We start from the raw sequence: 20,233 nt of genomic DNA, 5'->3' as shown, positions 1-20,233 counted from the left end.
GGAGGACATCAGCCTCTGATGGCTATAGCCTTTGGCTCTGGCTGAAGTTTCTTCTTGTTTCCCTACTCTTTTGTGTGGTTCTTTCAGAGATAATTTTTGTTCTAGTGTGTTTGCCTCAAGGCCAAATCTGAATGTTAAAAGACTGAGCATTTTTTCTGGAATGTTCTTTACCAGCTGTATGGCCCTTTTCCTTCTTTATATTACTTACTTAAAGGGAAAGGAGAACTCAGATTCTTCCTTAAAATAATGCTTATTTATTTTGCTCTGCAACATGCAAACATTTTCCTTTATATGAAGTATGGGGGAACTTTCATAGTGAGTTGCAATAATCCCCATGTAACCTGTGCCTCCTGTGCTGGGGGATTGAACTCAGGTCCTTGCACATGCCAGGCAAACACTTCACCACTGAACTGCACCTCCTGCCCTACATAGTCTTAAAATGCTCATTAAAAAAAAAAAATCACTTGGGGCTGGGGTTGTGGCTCAGAGGTATAGCACTCACCTAGCGTGTGCAAGGCCCTGGGTTCGATCCTCAGCACCGTATAAAAATAAATATAATAATAATAATAAACAAAGGTACTGTTTACAACTAAAAAGAAATAAATATTTTTATACTTTAAGATTCCTGAATATTTGACAGTGACTGATAATATCTATAGTATATGTGTTCTCTCTCTGTGTGTGTGTGTGTGTGTGTGTGTGTGTTTTTCATGGATGGTTTATAAAAATATATGCCTTCAGAAAGCCATAAATTACCATTAAAATAATTATAACAAAAATATAAAAAAATAAAAAGATCTTCTTTTTTATTATCAAAATAATAGACATTTATTGTAGATCATGTGGAAAATAAAGATGAACACAGGAGTAGGGGTGTAGCACAGTGGTAGAACTCTTACCTAGTACTTGAGAGGCCTGGAGTTTAATCCCAGCATTGCATACAAACAACAACAAAAAAAGCTGAACATAAAAAGAAAATTAAAATCCCTGTGTATTCTAGGACCCCAGAAACAGGCAGTTAACATTGGTTTCTGTTCTGCAAGTCTTTTCCCCTTCTGTGCATATTTCTCATCTTACCAATATATAATAAGGGTCAATCTTCAAATCTTATGCTAAAAATATAAAGTTTTTAACAGTCTGTATAATCATGCATTGATGTTTATCACTCTTCTAGTTTATACAAAGAGCATGGCAAAACATAAAATTTGATTACTGGTTTGTAGTTAAAGTTGTCACATGTACACTGTTTCTGAGCTTCTTAGGAGTCAGGGTGTTAGAGGAAAATGGTGAAGAAACAGAGAACCCAAAATTTGTTTATTATAGATATTTCTTCCCTCTGAATAAAATCTTTTTTACAGTGGAAAAATACCAGAAATTAAGTTCTCATTAGATAATGTGTGCTTTCTGTTTTGTTTTGAAACGAATTCCCATCAGAGTTGCATTGATTCCCTTGAGAGAGATCTCTGTATGCTTCGGACAGCATCTGATTTTACTTTGTGTCTTCAGATTTTAGAGAGTCTTTGAAACAGCTACCCCATAATGTGTCACAAATGGAATGGATGTGGTTATTATAATCTTGGTTTTCCATGTAATAAATTTTACTCAGCTGGCTTTGGTTGTAATTGTTGAAAGTGTAGACTAGAGCTCAGCTTTCTTAGGGTCTTTGTATTTTGGATCTAGGATAGATTTCAAGAAGAAAAAGCAATATACATATTTGATTATGAAAGCCAGTTCTCCAATTCCTAGACCATCAGATGAGACAAGTGGCATACTGATCATTCTTTGTTTCCTTGGTTCTAGTTGTTGGGCCCTTTCTTTCTATCTCTCTCTGTGTGTGTGTGTGTGTGTGTGTGTGTGTGTGTGTATAAAATAGATGGACACAATATCTTTATTTTATTTGTTTATTTTTATATGGTACCAGGGATAGAACCCAGTGCCTCACGCGTGCTAGGCAAGCGCTCTACCACTGAGCCACAACCCCACCTCTTATTGGGCCCTTTCTGAGGTAGGTACTAAATGACTTCCCCACATGCTGAGGGAAAAGAGGGTGGTCGTCCCCTTTCATTGGGAGAGAAAGAAGACCCCTTTCAGCAATTTCCTTTAGGCACTTTGGGGTTATTGCTAGTTCATTTGAGATAGTTGGGCCTCTGGGCAAAGTGGCAAATGGTATTCTTGGTTTGAACACTATAGGCAGTGGTGGCTCCTTTGCTGTTTGAGAGGGACATTTTGAGCTGGGCTGGGTGATGAAGTTGGGCTGCACTAGGTGTGCTTCTTTTCTCCAAATAAGGGAGTCTTCAGAAACTTCTAGCCTGATAGGAATCATTCTCATTGCAGAGGGTGGATACTCCTCAAGGGAAATGCTTGATGGTTATTGTGCTGGGCTGTCTTAAGCCTGGGTTGGAGGCCTCTGGACCTCTAGGAGGCTACAAATGTTGGGCCTTGACACTTAAGATGGCAGTGACCCCAGACAAGGGCCGTGGGGTCCTGGTGGCCCAGGTTAAGGGAGGGCAAGGGGCTGGAATGTGGCCTTAGCTGGACCTCTCACTGGATAAGAACACCTGTCACTATTTTTGGAGGTGAGTGGTGGCCAGAGGTATCAGTCAGGTGACTTTTCTGAGAGGGCCCTGGTCCTTCTCATAGCAGGTTGACAACTCTGTGCTGCCAGCTGTCCTCAAATTCTCAAGTTATCTCCCCCGGGGGTGGAGCAGAGGAAGCGCCTCAGCCCTGAAGCGGAGAGATCTATGTGCCGTTTGGGAAGGAAAGAAACCTGCAGTTTATCTTATTTGAAAGGTAGGGTTTTTGTTTGTTTATCTGTTTGCTTGTTATAAAATCAGTACCCACTACTAAGGAATTCCCGAGTTTCCTTGACACTCATTGGGATGGTTTCTCAGTTTGAAAGACTTACTTTGCTTTCCTAATTTGTGTTCCTGTCATGAAGAACACCAGCTTTCCTCCTAGCTCTAAAAATCTCACTGATTCTTAAAGTGTAAAAGTTTAATTTGCAGGCTGATTTATCATCTTGTTTTGAAAGAAGATTATTTTTGTCTGTCAGTGAATTTTTTTTATGTATTTTCTGGCTGTGTAAAATTATTTTATTATTGTTTGCTTGCATTGTAAAATTAATATTAGTATGTATTTCCCCCGGACTACCCTCTTGCTAAAGGAAACTTGTCCACATGAAATAAGTATAATTTTTGTGGATCGTACTTGAGAACTGCTTCTAAATCTTTTCTACTTTCAAAATAACCATATCAAATAAATGCAAAGAGGACTGGGGTTGTGGCTCAGTGGTAGAGCAACTTGCCTCTCATGTGTGGGGCACCTGGTTCATCCTCAGCACCACATAAATAAATAAAATGAAAGTATTGTGCCCGTCTACAACTAAAAATTAAGAAGAAATTTTAAAAAATAAATGTAAAGAGTATATGGATAGCTGGCCTATCTCTGGAATGTTGTGCAGCTGTGCAGAACATGAAGCTTAAATGTGCTAATTAAATATGTTTTTAGCAAGAATGGAATGTAACAGCCAGTGGTTAACCATTCCAGTTTGCTTTTGAAGATGCCTTTTTTTTTTTTTGCCAAATATTAACACTTAAGAGAGTCCTCTGACTTTTACAGAATGCATTTGCTATGTTAAATTGTTCTTTTCACAGAGGTAATGGAACTCATTTAATATTGGGATCATCCTTTAAAATACGCCCCATTAATAATGTGTTTTAAAATGCAGGCAGTGGCAGCGTGACTCAGGTTTAGCATCTGCAGTCCAGGTGTCCTTTTTGGGGGGATTTTATCTTTTTTTCCTTCTCTTTCAGTTCTCCTTCTTTAGTTAATGAATACTTAGTCTTTCTCTGAGCAGTAAGGAACAGAATTTCTCTCCATTTTGACCAATATTCTGGTAATTTGAGGACCAGCGTGAATTGCATTCCTTTGACCACGTTGGTGGTGGTCTGATTTTTTTTTTTCCCCTTAGGCATTGTGCAAAGTGACCTGATGGGAAGAAATGGCAGGTTGGTTGTATAATGTGGCAACGTCTTACTTGATATGCCTTTAGAGATAAGTGGGATGTGATTCCAGCAAGTGTGTGCATAAAAAGTTGGAATGTGTTGGAAAACTGCCAAGAGATTGGGAGCAAGCTGTGTGACAAGCACTAATGCAGCCTGGGCCTGCCTTAAAATAGTTAGCTGCAGGTTAACAAAATATCTTTAAACTTGTCATTTCACTCGAGCAAAATTGCTCCTCTGCATGTATTTCTAAGACATAGACGTGATTGCTTTCCTCTTTATTTTCATGTTGTTTATTTGTTTAGTACAACAGTTAAAAGAAATCTTCTAAGTTTATGCAGGCAAATAGTTCTTTTATAACATCTCACCTTGCATGGCTTTACTGGACTAATCAGTAAGGCATTATCCCAAACTTCACTTTTTAGTTCTTCCACCCCACATTTTTCATTCTCTGAGAAATATGCCATCTTTGAGCTTGAATAAAATTGGGGCTCTGAAAATTTAAAACAAAAATTCCTGTATTGTATGTGTTTGATGGGCATTTGGACGTGGATTATTGATGTTTGACACCAAAACACTGTAAAGGCAGAATAAGAGGCATTGGGCACTATCCCGTGGAAGGAACTGGTTCACCTAAAAATAAATAAAATAAAGGTATCGACTCCATCTTCAACTAAAATATTCTTTTTCCCTCCCCATCAGTTCTCCTTCTTTAGTTGATGAATATTTAATCTCTCTTTGAGCAATAAGATATGGCATTTCTCCCTAGTTTGACCAATATTCTGGTTATATATTTTGAAGACCAGTGTGAGTTGGATCTTTTAGACCAAGTTAATGGTGGTCTGATTTTTTTTAATATATTTTGTTTTTAGTTGCAGATAGACAAAATACCTTTATTTTATTTATTTATTTTTAGATGGTGTTAAGGATCGAACCTAGTGCCCCACACGTGCTAGGCAAGTACTCTACCACTGAGCCACAACCCCAATCCCCTTTTTTGACTTCTTATGGTCATTGTGGTTTCTCATCAGTACTTGATTCTTGTTTGTAATTGATTACCTTCCTAACCATGGTCTCTCAGTTGTTTTCAGTAGAAAGGCAAAATTTTAAAGTGAGACAGTGAAAACAAAGCAAGTGGGGGGCCAGTCTTGGAATGGGTTCTGTCTGGTTGTAAGCCTGATGGTGATGTGATCACAGTTGGGGGATGGCTGTAGGTGGCTTTAGCCAAATAGTTAGTTTGGACTCTCTGAAGTTGAAATGTTAAAATGAAAATACAGTATTTGGATTAATAAGGGGAAATAAAATAAGAACCGAGGATTATATGTCAAATGTTTGAAAACAGTGAGTGAACTTTGAGGGGCTTAAATACAACCCAAGTTCCAATTAAGATACTTTTTTAAAAAATATATATATATTTTTAGCTGTAGTTGGACACAATACCTTTATTTTATTTATTTACTTTTATGTGGTGCTGAGGATTGGACCCAGTGCCTTGCACGTGCTAGGCAAGCGCTCTACCGATGAGCCACAACCCCAGTCCCCAATTAAGATATCTTAAAAGAAAATCTAAAAGATAGCATTAACAGATATCATAATTATCCCATTATCAAGTCCATTAAAAATTTGGATTTAGGGCTGGGCATGTAGCTCAGTGGTAGAGTGCTTGAATAGTATACGTGAGACCCTGAGTTCAGTCCCCACTACTACAAAAAAATTAAATTTAGACAAACTGTAATAATTTTATAGCTCTTTAGGGTATTATGCAGATGGTCATTTTTTTATCACTTTCTTCATATTTTTAGTAACTGATACCTAAATTTTGCTTTGTCACTTTCAGTATCTTATATGTCTCAAAGGTCTGCTCATCCATTTCTTATATAGAAACATTATTTCTGGCTCTGTGTAAGTGACTTATGCGAAGATGTAGTATTAATATAATTATTATGCCCTTTGGTCAATAGAGTTGAAGTTAATCATGTTTTAGGTATGTTTTTATATCATGTAAGAAACATTTTGTGTTTTTATAGCATGGAAAAATATTTTGTGGAAAACGTGTAGACAGTTTCTTTAGGGGACTTGATGTTTTCATTTTTAGATGGTAAATGAACTCTCTTGTGTTATTGTTGACATGTTAGAAAATTTCTTCATTGAGTTTATGCCTTCTACATTTTTTAATTCTGTTTTTTCTTTAATATATGTCCTGTGATTTTGTTTGTTTTGTTTTTTAACTCATCCTTGGATAATGTAACTGGTAAACTGAGTTAAGGAGACATGAACTACAAACTACCAGTTTGTTTTTGCTTAGCATGCCATTATATGATCTACTCATGTGAGATTATTTTGGTTACTTTTAACCTCAGACCATCCATTGATTAGAGTATATACTCCCTTAACCTTGAAAGAGAGTTCAGATGAGCAGGCAGAAAGGTAAATTTTTGAATATCCCTTTTCTGAATTAGAAAAACGATTATTCTTAATTTTACACATGCATATTGGATGTTATTTCCCTTCTCATCTGTGTGCTCTGTTTTGACATAAGCTTATAAGACAAGGAACAAATAAGCTTAGCACTTAAAATATTCCAGACATAAAAATCTATGGAATTTGATTATATGTGTTGGGGATTGCACAGAACAGACCCAGGGTTTTAGTTGGCTCTTTGTGCAGTGTGAAGGCAGATGGAAACTTTACTGAAATCTGCTGCAGATGGCTGTGGAGTGGACAGGTGAAGACCACATGGAGGTCATACCATGGGTAGGTGGAGTAATGAGTTGGTTTATGAAATGCTAGCCATTTTAGATGTTTCCACAGCTGTTGTCAGCTCGCTGAAAATAAAATGAACTTGTTGGTATGGCATGAGTTTTGCTGTCTGAATAGTCTTAGATAAAATTTGAAAGAGCAAATTCTGGTTTGAGAAATGCTTACGATTTTTGTGAACAATGAATATGTTGATCATTAAGAACATTTTATTCTTTATAGTCTCAGGACCTTCTATGTGGCACCAGTTTGTCTCCTTTTGATTCTGTAATGCTTTCACATTCTTGCAAAGTGCCTCAGAGTGATGAATCTTAAAACTTAAAAAAAATTATGATTTAGATTTTCCCACTAATTCCAACTAGTAGTGTAGTAAAAAGAATACAAGTAGGCACACAACTGCCAATTGATGTGATCTTAAGCAAATTATAAAATCCATATGATCTTAGACAGTATAATAGAGTTCTGGTTTTCTTACCTAAAAGGGAGATGATACCCGTGATTACTGTCTCCCAGCTATCACAGTGTCAGGATTAAGTGCAGCAATCTGTGCACATCATTTCTCAGGGTCTGGCATAGCACAGGCCCTCAATGATGTTACTATCCTCACGGCCGACTGCCCCTCCCCTTGGTCACTTCTAGCTTGTCACTAAATACCGTGGTGTTTGATTCTAACTCACTGATCATCAGTGCTTGATTTAAGATTCTGTAGACCAAAGTGGCCTTTTTAAAAAATCTGCTCTTTCCCTGTCCTTGACATATAGCTATATGTAGTTATTTTGTCACTCCCAGTTGAGATATATGCATATATGTTTAAGAAAACTTCTCTTCCACAGTATATCATGCAAGAGGCGGGTGCTGCAATAGCAACAAAACATCACCAAAATCTCAGTGGTGCTGTCTCACAGCAGTGTATTTATCACTCATGCTATATGTCCTAGGACAACAGAGTCCCAAGGTTTTTCCCCTCTGGCTAATGGGATGTATTCAGTTGTACTAATTGGCCAGAACTATTCACATGCCCCATCCCATGCAGGCAGTTATCCTCTCATGTGACCAGAGTCCGATATGTGTGATCCTTAGAATTAATTACATTTCTAATTAAATGTAAATAGCAGTATAGATAATATGGTCTAACTTAACATTTCCCATTTACTTTTTTGAAGCACTAGTTTTGCAGTATGTGGACACATGTTATATATAAAGGGCATTTCCTGGTCAAATAAATTGGGAATATGCCTGGCTAAGAAAGATGTAATAGGCTTCTTAAGTGAATGACTTCTCAGAGACTTTATATTCTAATAGGCATTCTAGGCAGGGAGAGTGGCATATGGTATTTCCCAAACTTACCTGACCTTGGAATTCTTACTTTTTGTAGCCTCCTTTCAGAGTGGGGTTTCATAGAGTATGCTTGATCTGCACTAGTTTAGTCTGTTCAAAAAGCAAGTATCATAGAATTACACTTTAATTATTACCTACATTGGGAAGGAACTTTGTTTTTGTTGTTTGTTAGAAAAGTTAACTATTTGGAGAGTCTGATTTTCCTTTAGTCTTAGTGCTTTTCTGTTTCTTTCTAGTGTTCTGCAGTAAGCATGTTGTTTCTTTTATAATTTGAAAAACTAAACTTCTGTCTATTATTACAAATCAAATTGTAGGCAGTGATTTTAAAGTTTAGTCACTGTCAGTTACCTTCCTATGTTGAACCCATAGGGCTATTCTTTATTCTACTGTTTCTGAGTTCAGAACATAGCATGGATAGGAGGAAGGTGAACCAGCACTGCCTGCTAATTGTTGTGGTTATAAGAGATTAATTGGTTTGAGCAGATGGCCCAAACACATAGCTTTTTTTTTTTTTTTTTGCCTTCAACATTTTTCTTGGTTCTCTCTGATTCTCTATAAAAGTTTTCTAGAAGTCCTGAAATGAGACACTACTGAAATGAAGGCTCTGAGAGGCTAAGAGACAGCCTTTGTCAAAAGGTATTATTTCTCCACCAGAAGCCTTTGGATTCAAATACAGTGTTTGTTGCCAGGGATTTCATGCCTGCATATGTAAGAAATCTCAGTATGGAAGCTTTCACTTAAATGTAGCTGTAAACCTTGTGTAATAAAAGTAAGTAAGAAGGAGCTCCCTCTGTTTTATTAAATATGTGTGGGTAAAACCATGTAATGACCAACTCCGCAGACCTTGGAGTTTGTGCCATTAATTTTTTCCCTCTCCTAATGATGAATTCAGTTTCTCCTAGAAATCACGTGGAATCTAGGCTGAGAACTCAGTTTTCATTTTCTGTTTTGCTTGTTTTTTTCCTTTGTGAGTGGACATGTGTTTAGGACAGTTGCTGTTTCCTGACAGGAGATACTTTTTAAAAAAAATCTATCAGTTAACTCAGCAGCTCCCTGCTCCACCCTGTTTCCATCCTGTATGTCAGTACAGTTAGTACATTTGCCTTTTGAAGGCAATCTGAGGACTTGAGCCAAAGTAACCCTTTAGAGCCACAATTCCTTGTCTTGACCTTTTCATAAATTTTAGTATTGTTGTAGGAAAAGCATTTGTGACCCTTCACAAAACAATCATTAAAAAACATTTTTCAAGTGGCCTGGGACCAACAGGAGTCAAGCTTATATATCAAGGAATATCACAAACATGGGGCTACTTGCTCTTCACCACAGAGCTGCATCCAGGCCCTGTCCCAGGACCCTTGCCTATGGCATGTCTTCTGGAAGTACAGGATTTCATTTGGTGCTTGTTGATCTCAGATGCATGTGTTGGGTTTCAACACTGTTAGCCTTGGGGTTTTTTTTTTTTAATTTTTTATTGTTGGTTGTTCAAAATATTACATAGTTCTTGATATATCATATTTCACACTTTGATTCAAGTGGGTTATGAACTCCCATTTTTACCCCATATACAGATTGCAGAATCACATCAGTTACACATCCATTGATTTACATATTGCCATACTAGTGTCTGTTGTATTCTGCTGCCTTTCCTATCCTCTACTATCCCCCCTCCCCTCCCCTCCCCTCTAGCCTTGGTTTTTGAAAGAATTGTTTCCCCACCTGTGACAGCCTGGAGGTCCCCTTACCTGCTCTACTTATGTGGAACATCTGGGGAGCTTGTGGTTAGGAAGTTTTGTGGAAGGATAGTGCTTTCTTGGTTTAGGCTGCCCATCCTGGTCAGAAAGTTCGTAGAGAATACATAGAAATGGACGTTTTAGCATTGGGCAGGACCTTGTAGATCTTAGTGTATCCATACCACTGTATAGGGAAGGGACTCAAGCTCCGAGAGGTTAGGTGAAGTCACACAGCCTTATAAGTGTCAAGGCTGAAACAGTCACTCTCAAGTCAGTGACAGTTAAACTCGTCCTTGTGACCATTTTCAGAGTGCTAAACCCTGAAAGGTATCTCACTTCTGCTTATTGGAACCACTTATAAAGCATTTTAAAATTTTATAGATGAGGTGAGCCTAGGACTTGAGCCAAAGTAACCCTTTCTCATGTTTGCTGTTTTTGTGTTGTTAAACTAGCGTTAATGGTCAAACATTTACTGGGAGAACATAAAGTGTTTGAAAATATACAATAACAAAGATAAGGGAAAAAAAAGTTTATGAAAACATTATTGGGAAGAAAATAGAGAAGCTCATTGTGTGTGGAACCTAAAGGTCAGTACATACATACTGCACATCCATTTTTTATCTTAAAGAAAATAATCACTGTGTGCTCTGGCTTCTAAAGTAAGGCTGAAGGAAGGTGAAGGTCATTCCAAAATAGAAGGATCTGGTTAAATATTACTTTGATTAGTTGTTTAAAAATTTTCTAGGCCCAGGGATGTTCATGGAGGCTGACGGAGGAGTCCTCTCTGCTCACATATGGTTTGTGTTGTGCATAGCAATGATTTAAAGGGGTTGAAGGACAGTCCTAAAAAGCATGTCCCTCACCTGCCACCAACACCCTGCACTGTTCTGTAACCACATAGGAAATCTATGATGTGGTAGGTAAGAGTAAAGAAAGAAATCTCATCATCTTGATCTTCTTCCATGGAAGGTAAGACTTGGGAGGGAGCTTTGCCAGAGCAGTGTTGGAGTTCTGTTTCTGTAGCCACACAGCTTGTCTCTGCTAGTTACTGACTGGTCATAACTGTACCAGGACAACCAGGCATAAACTAGAACTGTCTGAGGCAAAGCAGGTAATATATTCATCCTTATTTTGGCAAATTACCTCATCTTGATGTCTTATTTTTTTTCACATTGGGAAATGGGCCTGAGGATTATATTCACTTCCAGGGAATTAAGAGTTAAATGCAGTAAAATAGGTATTTGGAATGTTTGGCATATAACTCTTCAATAGAATTAGTCATTTAAAAAATTATTACGTAGGATACTTAATTCATACAATAACCACTTATGTATTCAGTTAACTTTCTGCTATCTTCATATTATTTGTCCATAGAAACTTTTTTATTTTATTGATGAATGATAACATATACTAATGATTTATTCCATTTATGGCACCTACTCAAACTTAATTACTTGCTTTATCTGAGCCTTCTTTACTTAGGAAGGTAAAATTTACTTTTGCTTTGTCAGCTACCTATTTTTCTGACTGTTATATAATTAGAAGCCGTGAGGTAGAGAAGGTTGGGCATTGGGGCACTAGTTTATCAGATTGTAGCTAATTAGTATCCACTGGAGAGCACACTTTTTTATAGCTGATACAAGAGTGGCTGAGTGGGTTGGGAGTGGCAAAACTAGACCTCCTCCCTACCTGTCTCCAAAGTTGGCCACCCCCAAACCAGCATAGGAATACATGGGATTGCCAGATTTAGGAAAATCAAACCAGAATGCCCAGTTAAATTTGAATTTCAGATAAACAAGTACATCTTCTTTGGTGTGAGTATGTCTCATGTCGCGTGTTCCTATACTAAAAGTTCATTGTGAAATTCAGCTTTAACTGACAGTCCTGGTCATATACTCTCTAAAAACCTGTTTACCCTACTCAATATAATATCCAGATGCATATGAAAAAGTGAAGTCTGGATCCTGTTTGAAGTATTGTGTTAAACTTTTGTTTTCTGCCCTCCATTGGGATGAACAGTTGAGAGGTTGCTACTGAGTAGCTGCTTCTGGGTGCCCACTCAGGCCAAGATGAAAAGGAATTCAGTCTGGTTTGCCACAGTAGCAGGGATTACACTTGCTCTGTGAGGACTTCTTGGCTGTGAGTGTAGATGGACTCAGGCCAGCTCTTTCTCCTTGGAGGGGAGTCTATTGGTTAAAGTGACTTACGGAAGTCCTGGCCAACTCCAGGAGTTCTCAGTTTTGTGATAGAATTATTTTAGTAATAATTTGAGGGAGGGAGATTTAATGGTGGATCAATTATATTTCACTCATCGAAAGAGAGGGAACAAAATTTATTGTCATTAAGAGTGACCTTCAGATACTCCTCCCCTTAAAATCTCTTCTTCCTGTTTTTGACTTTCAGTAGTGCTGCCTAGAAAATGTCGTGAGCTTTCTGTATCAGCTTTGGAACTCTTTCCAGCAGTCACCCTGAAGGGCACTGCATGCCTTTGGGAAATGCTGATTGGAAGATTAGAAGCTGCAGAAACCTGAGTGTCTGTTTGCATTTTTTACACTCTGGGTATGATGCCTCTGTTAAGTAAGTTCTCCAAGAAAAAGCTTTACCAGGTTATCGATACCCTCCGTGAAATCAGTAATGGCAAGTGAAGGCTGAGATTGTGCTGCTGGAGAAGAGTGAGCCAGAGCAAATGGATTTTTGAACGACACTGCTTTTAAATTGCTGCTGTTTAAAAAATTGAATGTGCCCAATGAAAGGGCACACAGGTTTCAGATTATCTTTTGAAGAAAAATGCAGTGTGGTAAGAGCTTACTATTAGGCACAGATAGTATGTGGGTGGCTTAGCCAAGGGAAAGGATCCAATTAGAGTTGTTTGTTCAAAGTACTAGATTTGGAGGTGTATTTTGTTGTTAACTATTGACTCCAAAAAATAAATTATTTGTATATTCTTGTGCTAGCTAGGCATTAGATGTTGACAGTTACCTGATAAACTCTTTTTCCTTTATTTTCTGAGCTGTCTCCTTTTATCCTCATTACTTCCTTTAGTGATCCATTCCTATTGGATGTGGTTTTGCTTTTAACAAGCTTGAGGTTTGTCAAAGTATCCCAGGATTTATTTACAAGATGGCTGGAATATTTGACCTAATTGTTTACACGGCTTAGTATTTGAAAGTGTCTTGTTGGATAGGGATGTGCTATTGATGGTAAAAGTGTTCACATTTTAGAGCAGTGATTATTAATTTTAGCAGTACATTGGCATTACTCAAGGAGCCTTAAAAAATGTAGATGTTTGGGTCTCACCTTCAGAGAATCTAATTTTATTGTCTGAGGGGTAGACCAGGCACCAGGGCTTGTCAGAGCTCCCGGGTGATTTTAACATACTTCCAAGTTGCATGGTATCATCTAGTCTGCTCTCAGAATTATGGCCTCTTCTGTGTTGTCCAGTAGGGTAGCCATAAACACCAGGTAGCTATTTATATTTAAATTAATTAAAATGAAATAAAACAAAAATTCAAGTTCCTCAGTCACACTATTCACATTTATATACTTGGTTGCTACATATGGCTCATTGGACAGTGCAGAGATAGAATGTTTCCATTGTGACAGAAAAGTCTGTTGGACAGCCTGGATCTAGGTTGGCTATAGGATGTCAATACAACACAGGAGGAGCTGTGAACATTTGAGAAGTCTGACACAGGAAGGACAGGCTTGGAATAGAGCTAATCCAACAAGATTTGCCAGGTCTGAGTTACCACATACTTTTTTAAGCAGCCTTTTTCTCAATGGTCTTTTTGGCACCAGAAGCCTTGGAACAGTTGGTGCAATGGATTATGTGTCACATCTCACAGAAAGGCCCCGTTTAAAAAAGAAGGCTGGCCTGAGGATAGTGATAAGGACCTAGGGCAGGCAAAGGTGAATTTGAGGAGGCCCGGGCTAGGGAAGAAAGAATACGGCTTTATTTCTTCAGAGCTGAGGAATGCCCTGAAGCATGAGTATTTGGGGTAAGACTAGGTAAGAGGGCATTATATCCCTTCTGTTGAAGAAAGCTGGCCTTGGTTATTGCCTCACCTTTGTCTGTCTTTTGTGGGACACAAGGACAGTGCTAGCACACATTTCCAGTGAAATAATGTTCCATTGTGAGCCCCCATCTTCTTGGGGGACCAGAGCACAGAGGGATTGAGATATTTACTCATGTTTATTCAGACATACATACAGAATTCAAGTAGGGTAGGGTCATGGAAAAGAGAAGGTTTAGAGAAAAATGAAATATGCTAAAGAATGTGGATTTTCTTTTTTAATTTTTTTTTACTTGTTCTAATTAGTTATATATGACAGTAGAATGCATTTTGACCCATACACGTATGGAATATAACCTATCATTTTTCATTTTTCTGGTTTTATATGATGTAGAACACACCAGTCATGTAGTCATGTATGTACATAGGGTAATAATTCTATTTTACCTACCCCTTTACCCCCTCCCCTCCTTTCTCTCCCCTCTGCCTAATCCAGAGTACCTTTTTTCTTAAGAATGTGGATTTTTTAAACTGTGCTTTCCTCATTCCAGTCCTCTTTGGAGAATCTGCCTCCAGCAGGAGTGAGCCAACCTCCTATGGAGAAGCCGTCTTGAGACTGGCAGTCCAGTTAGTACCTTCAGGCTCTGTGTCTTGCCTCCTCTCTCCTGCATTTCACTGAATATTAGCACCTCCCCAGAAACAATTCTGTTGTTTTCTCTGAGCCTACTGAAGGAGAAAGTGCCAAATATTTATGGGCACAGGGAATGGGTAGGGAGAGCTCTGAGAATACATGGTCAAATGCATGCTATGTTAGCGTTTCACTGCTATGGCAAATACTGAGAAAAGCAACTTAGAGGAGGAAAAATTTATTTGGGGCTCACAGTTTCAGTCCTTGGGCAGCCAGCTTCATTGCTTTTGGCCCATGTGAAGCAGAACATCATGGCAGAAGGGTGTGGCGGAGGAAGACTCCTCAGCTCAGTAGCAGCCAGAAGACTCCTCAGCTCAATAGCAGCCAGGAAGTGGGGTGGGGGGGGCAAGGCATAGTTAAGGGTTCACCCTTAGGGCCCTACTTTTTCTAGCCACACCCCACCTGTCTACAGTTTCCATTATTCCAAGTAGTCCATCCAGTTATCAGTTGATTAATCACTTGATGAGGTCAGATCCCTCATGATCCAACCACTTCCCCAAAGACCCACCTCTGAACATGGCTGCACTGGGGAACAAAGCCTTCAGCACATGACCTTTTGGGGGCATTCCACATCCAAACCATAACATAGTCCAAGAGTGGAAGCCCCAGTGGCTTCATGGGCCCCATGAGTCACTTGAGAGTTTTTCCTGTTTTGTCATTTTCTGCAGTTGGTCAAGGATGGAATATCAGTTCTCTTTACAGACTCCATTTCCTCACTTTGTCTCACCTGTCAGGTAAGTGTCCTTGACAGGGTTGTTCCAAATATCTGTTTGGCAGTCGATAACTGCTCACTCTGACAGCCTGTTCTGAGAAATAAATGATCATCTCCCCTGCCTCGCCTTTCATAAACTTAGGAATTATGTTTTTCACCTGCTCACTTCAGCCCTGCTTTGGACTGCTAGAAGAGAAGAGCCATCACTTCCCTTTCCATTGTCACAGCTTTTTTAGGCTTTTATTAACCCTCTCCTGCCATTTTGAATAATATTCAACACCTTTATTTTGCTTAGTGTTCTGTATTCTCTTTCATTATGCTCAGAGAACTAGGTAGGAAATACTAACTTCTCTTACAAACAGGAAAATGGAATATTGGAAGGAATGAAAAAAATGCTAAGTGGAATAGTGGAAAAGTAATCATTGATGATTCAACCTCTTCCATAGTAGAGAGCCGTCCTGCTTTAACTCTTTACAGTGCGGCTGGTCTTCTTTGCTTATGGATTTCAAATAACAGTATTGAATTGAATTTTAAAGGACAAGTAAAAACTTACCTCCTTGCCTTTGAACATTTGTGTTCTGACATGCTACCTTTCAGTTCTTAGTACAATACACAGAAAAAATCTAGAAATAAGTAGACCTGGGTTCTCAGCAATGAGATTAAATGGCAGTTGAAATGAAAGAATGAGATGGTTCTTTAAAGGTCATCCTGCTTGGTGGTTTCCAGAGGTGACCATCAGAACCACTTGAAGAGCTTTTAAAAACAATATAGATTCTGGACCATATCACATCCCTCTGAATAAGAATTTCTAGGCACTGGGCCCAAGAATCTGTATTTTGAAATTCCTAAGTGATTTAGGTGAGCAGCTGAGTTTGGGCCTTATTATGTTGCTTCAGTGTCCAGATGAGGAAACTGAGGACTGGGGAGGTGAACTGATTCCCTTACAGTCAGATACAGCCAGATGTAAGACAAGACTAGGGATCCTTCTAAGGTCCTTTGAACCCCTGAGAAACAGTGGCTCTCTGGTTTCACCTTAGGCTTGTGGCATCTGACTCATACTGCAGTCTTATTCCTGAAATCTGCTTCTTTTCAGTTTATTTTTGGCAGTGAATTGAGTTCTCTTGTTTCATTCCCAGGGTGCTGCCTCTTGCTTCATTGTAAAGGGTGGTGTGTCACAGGTCCTGTGTGGTCACTCAAGCTGGGTAGGAGCTTAGCGAGTGATCTTCAGGACCGTCTTTACCTCAGGTTTCAGTGTTGTGCATTATCTCATCCTGGTGTCTTCTTTGTAATTTAGTTTCCCCCTTCTCCCACCATTAAAAAAAAAAAAAGTCCTATCTCTTGATATATTTTTGGCTACAGAATAACTCCAGATGGCACATTTTGTATAGGGCAGGAAAAAAAAAAAAGAAAAACAGAATTTTTCACACTTTTCCATGAGTCTTTTTTTTACTTTCAATTTTAATGAAGCTATTAATCTTACAAAGGACTCATTTTGTAAAGGGACTAGTCGTAGCAAATGTATTGTATATAGTATTTATTTCCAGTGGGGCAAAAATTATTAAGAGTGTTGTTACCATGAGAAGCTAAAATAAAAATCCAATTTTCTGGGAATGGAAAGTTAAGAAAAAGAACTTTTAATGTTTGGATTCAGCACTGAGAAATGAGTGATAAAAAGGTATCAAATAAAAATGACAGAATTGAAAGTACTTTGAGAAATATATGGCAATATGCAAATGTGAGCTATTGAGTTTTAAAATCATAATTCTGATTTGAGAGCTGGTATAATTTGAGATTGAAAGCTTTTATGAAGAGCATGCATACAGAAATCTCTAATTGGGAATGTTTTGCAAAAAATACTACTGAGTATGTGGGTGATTTGTAGAAAAATGCTCTTTGAAATTACCTTCTCACCATAATTTTTATCAATTGAATTTTCCTGGATCAAGGAGAGAATCTGTACAATCCTGTATGAGCCTAAGGTATGTTTAATCCTAGCTGTGTTTCCAAGAACCCCTCAGCATTTGCTGTTCAGGCTGATTGCTCATCAAGCCACCCCCACGTGCTTTTGCTGCTCACTTTTGCTGAGGTAGTGATACAGAGGATACAAAACAAGTTTTTGGATTATAACATATCTTTTAATTCAGAAAGTATTTAAAGGGTCTTCTCTGGTGCTTTAATGGGAGGGGGCACAAAATAGGGAAAACAGGAAATTTGAACACATGAAACCACTGAGGTGGTGAAAGAACTCTCATTCTTTCAGAGGTCAGTTCTCTAGTAGAAGTTTCTGATGGGGAATGAGCACTTTGGAGTTACTGGGTAGTTTACTAATCTGCCATGTCTGAGTTTCCCCTCCGTGATTGTTTTGCTGCACGAGGTTGGAGGGCCCCCTTAGCAGTATAGAAGGGTGAGGAGCTTCAGCCAGTATGGTGAACAGTGGCCACATGCTGGGCACTGTGCTGTCACTGGGTACAACACGAGACAGGTGAGTGAGTGTTCAGAGGAGGAAACAGGGAACCCTCCACAGGCACAGGCTGTGGTGTCTTGGTCCTTGCCTTGGTCACAGAAGGGGTGTGTCTTACTCAGGTTATGCCAGATGGGAGGCTAAGGACAGCTCTATAAAGGAGGTGGAGATGACTCTTGAAGAATAATTCCTCCTGGAGGAAAGGTTAGGGTGTGGGAGAGTCACACACAGAGGGAACTGCATGCATTAAGCCTGGCAAAGAGAAAACTGCTTTGGGGACCTGTTCTTCTGTGACCAAGGTGGAGGGGAGCATTACGGAGTGAAGGGAGATGAGGCAAGGCAAAAAGCCAAAAGATGAAGCAGGGCATTGAAAGATTTTGGGCAAGTTTGTGTTTTTCAAAGTTCACTTGAACTGCTGTATGGCAGGAGATGAATTTCAGTAGGGCAGTAGGAAACCAGTAAGGCTGTGACAATAATTCAGTCAAAGATACTAGGGGACCACTGGTCACATTTCAGAAAATGGCCAGGCATGGTGGCACATGCCTGTAATCCCAGCAACTTGGGAAGCTTAGGCAGCAAATTGCAAGTTTGAACCAGCCTGGGCAATTTAGTGAGATCCTGTCTTAAAATAAAAAGGGCTGGGGCTTCATCTCAATCCCCAGTATTTAAAAAAAGAAAGAAAGAAAGAGAAAAAAATTGGGGTCCAGAAAATTTGTTAATAAAGTATAGGGGTAGGAAGGATAGTAGAATGAATCAGACATTATTACCTACGTACCTATATAACTATACGACCAGTGGGATTCTACATCATGTATAACCAGAAGAATGAGAAATTACACTCCATCATATATACTGTATCAAAGTGCATTCTACTGTCATGTATAACTAATTAAAACAAATAAAATTTTTTTAAAAAAATTGTTGATAATAAAATTGAGTGATAGGAAAATTCCCTGATGATCAGCTTGCTGCCATGAGGGTATATCTTCTCTATCACATAGTGACAGATTGTGAAAGTCTCCAAGTCCACATTCAGGGGTCAGAGATCACCTGCATTCTTAAGTAGGGTTTTATAGTTTTCATATATTTTCTCTTTTAATTATTCTACAATTAGAAAGTTTTTCATTACCAATTAGACATTATGATTTGAACTATTGTGGTAATTGACATTCTTGGTGAAGAACTGATCAGAAAGTATAGGTCATACTATGTAGGAATCAGAACTTGGGGTAAATGTGTTCCTGACAGGTTGCCATGCAAAGTAAACTTCTGAACATTTTTTTTTCTTTTGTGATGATGGGGATTGAACCCAGGACCTGGCACATGCTAGGCAAGAGCTCTACTACTGTACTACATCTCCAGCTATGAGTATCATATTTTAAATGCTTTGTAGCCAAACGTGTTTAAATTAGTCCTGTTGAAAATCATGTAGTTTGAAGAATGACTTTTGGGTGATTCTTATTTCTCTTTTCTAAATCTGGATTTTTTTTTCCTATTAGGCTTTCCTTACAATTCCCTAAAGAAGCAGATATTCAGCATGACCAGTGAACATATTTTGTTATTTAGATGTTTCCAAAGAAATGAGGTACTTGAAGAACTTAAAAAAACAGAAGTAAACCTTGTTGGGTACAGTGGCACATGCCTGTGATTCCAGCTACTCTGGAAGCAGAGGCAAGAGGATCATCAAGTTCAAAGCCAGCCTGAGAGAAGTAGGGATTGAAATCAAATATCTTTTTTTTTTTTTTTTGAAATCAAATATCTTGAATGTGTGATTTTGTCAAAATGAACTAAAATACCATTCATAACTATAATGCTCTAATAAAAAAAATGGTTTAAAAAAAAAAGCCAGCCTGAGTAATTTAGTGAGACCCTGTTTCAAAATTAACAATAGAAAAGGTCTGGGGATGTAACTCAGCAATGCTTCAGGCTCTGGGTTCAATCCCCAGCTCTGCAAAAGCAAATGAACCAACAACTTTGAAAATATTTGCTTTGAAGATTACTGTAATTAAAAAAGGATAACTTCCTATTATGAAATTAATACATTATAAAGAATTTTCCTGTAATCCCAAAGCTAACCCTTGTTAACATTTTGCGATACTTCCTCCTGGTCTGGTTAACCCACAGTTGCTCACAGATGTGTACACGCATACTTAACACCATACTTATGTTTTTGTATAATTGTGCTCATTTTATTATTAGTTGAATCCATGTTGAAAATTTTTTTGAAGACGGTTTTCATTTCATGGCTGTATAAAGTAGATATGCAGTCCTCTATTAGAAAGTTTAGGTTGTCTTCAAATTATTTTTTGCTACTATAAAAACAGTGATGAGCATTACTGCATGCAATTTTTATCTGAATTCACCTTTTACCCTTACATTCCTAAAAGAGGAATTCTTTGATCTCAGGAGTTTTACTTAACGCCTGTTTCAAAGGCTCTATGTCCCCTGGACCTCATGGCAGGTGTCTAACCTACTTCCCTTTGCTCTGCCTGATTTACTGCTGTGGAGATGGCTCCCTACATAAGCAGGCTGG

The 20,233-nt window shown here is 38.5% G+C and overlaps 1 protein-coding gene across 1 annotated transcript in view; it reads left to right on the top strand.

Moving 5' to 3' along the window:
- The first annotated feature begins 2,639 nt into the window (after window positions 1-2,639).
- Sptbn1 (spectrin beta, non-erythrocytic 1) overlaps window positions 2,640-20,233 on the top strand; it is a 183,107-nt gene continuing 165,513 nt past the window's right edge. Inside the window, exon 1 of the mRNA XM_048804939.1 lies at window positions 2,640-2,790. The gene's annotated coding sequence lies outside the window, so the exon portion shown is untranslated. The remainder of the gene's footprint in view (window positions 2,791-20,233) is intronic.

This window comes from Marmota marmota, unplaced genomic scaffold, assembly GCF_001458135.2.
Source record: "Marmota marmota marmota unplaced genomic scaffold, marMar, whole genome shotgun sequence".
In the NCBI taxonomy this organism is placed as follows: domain Eukaryota; kingdom Metazoa; phylum Chordata; class Mammalia; order Rodentia; family Sciuridae; genus Marmota; species Marmota marmota.
The sequence above is the reverse complement of the archived record's forward strand: the minus strand, read 5'-3'. Positions and strand labels throughout refer to the sequence as shown.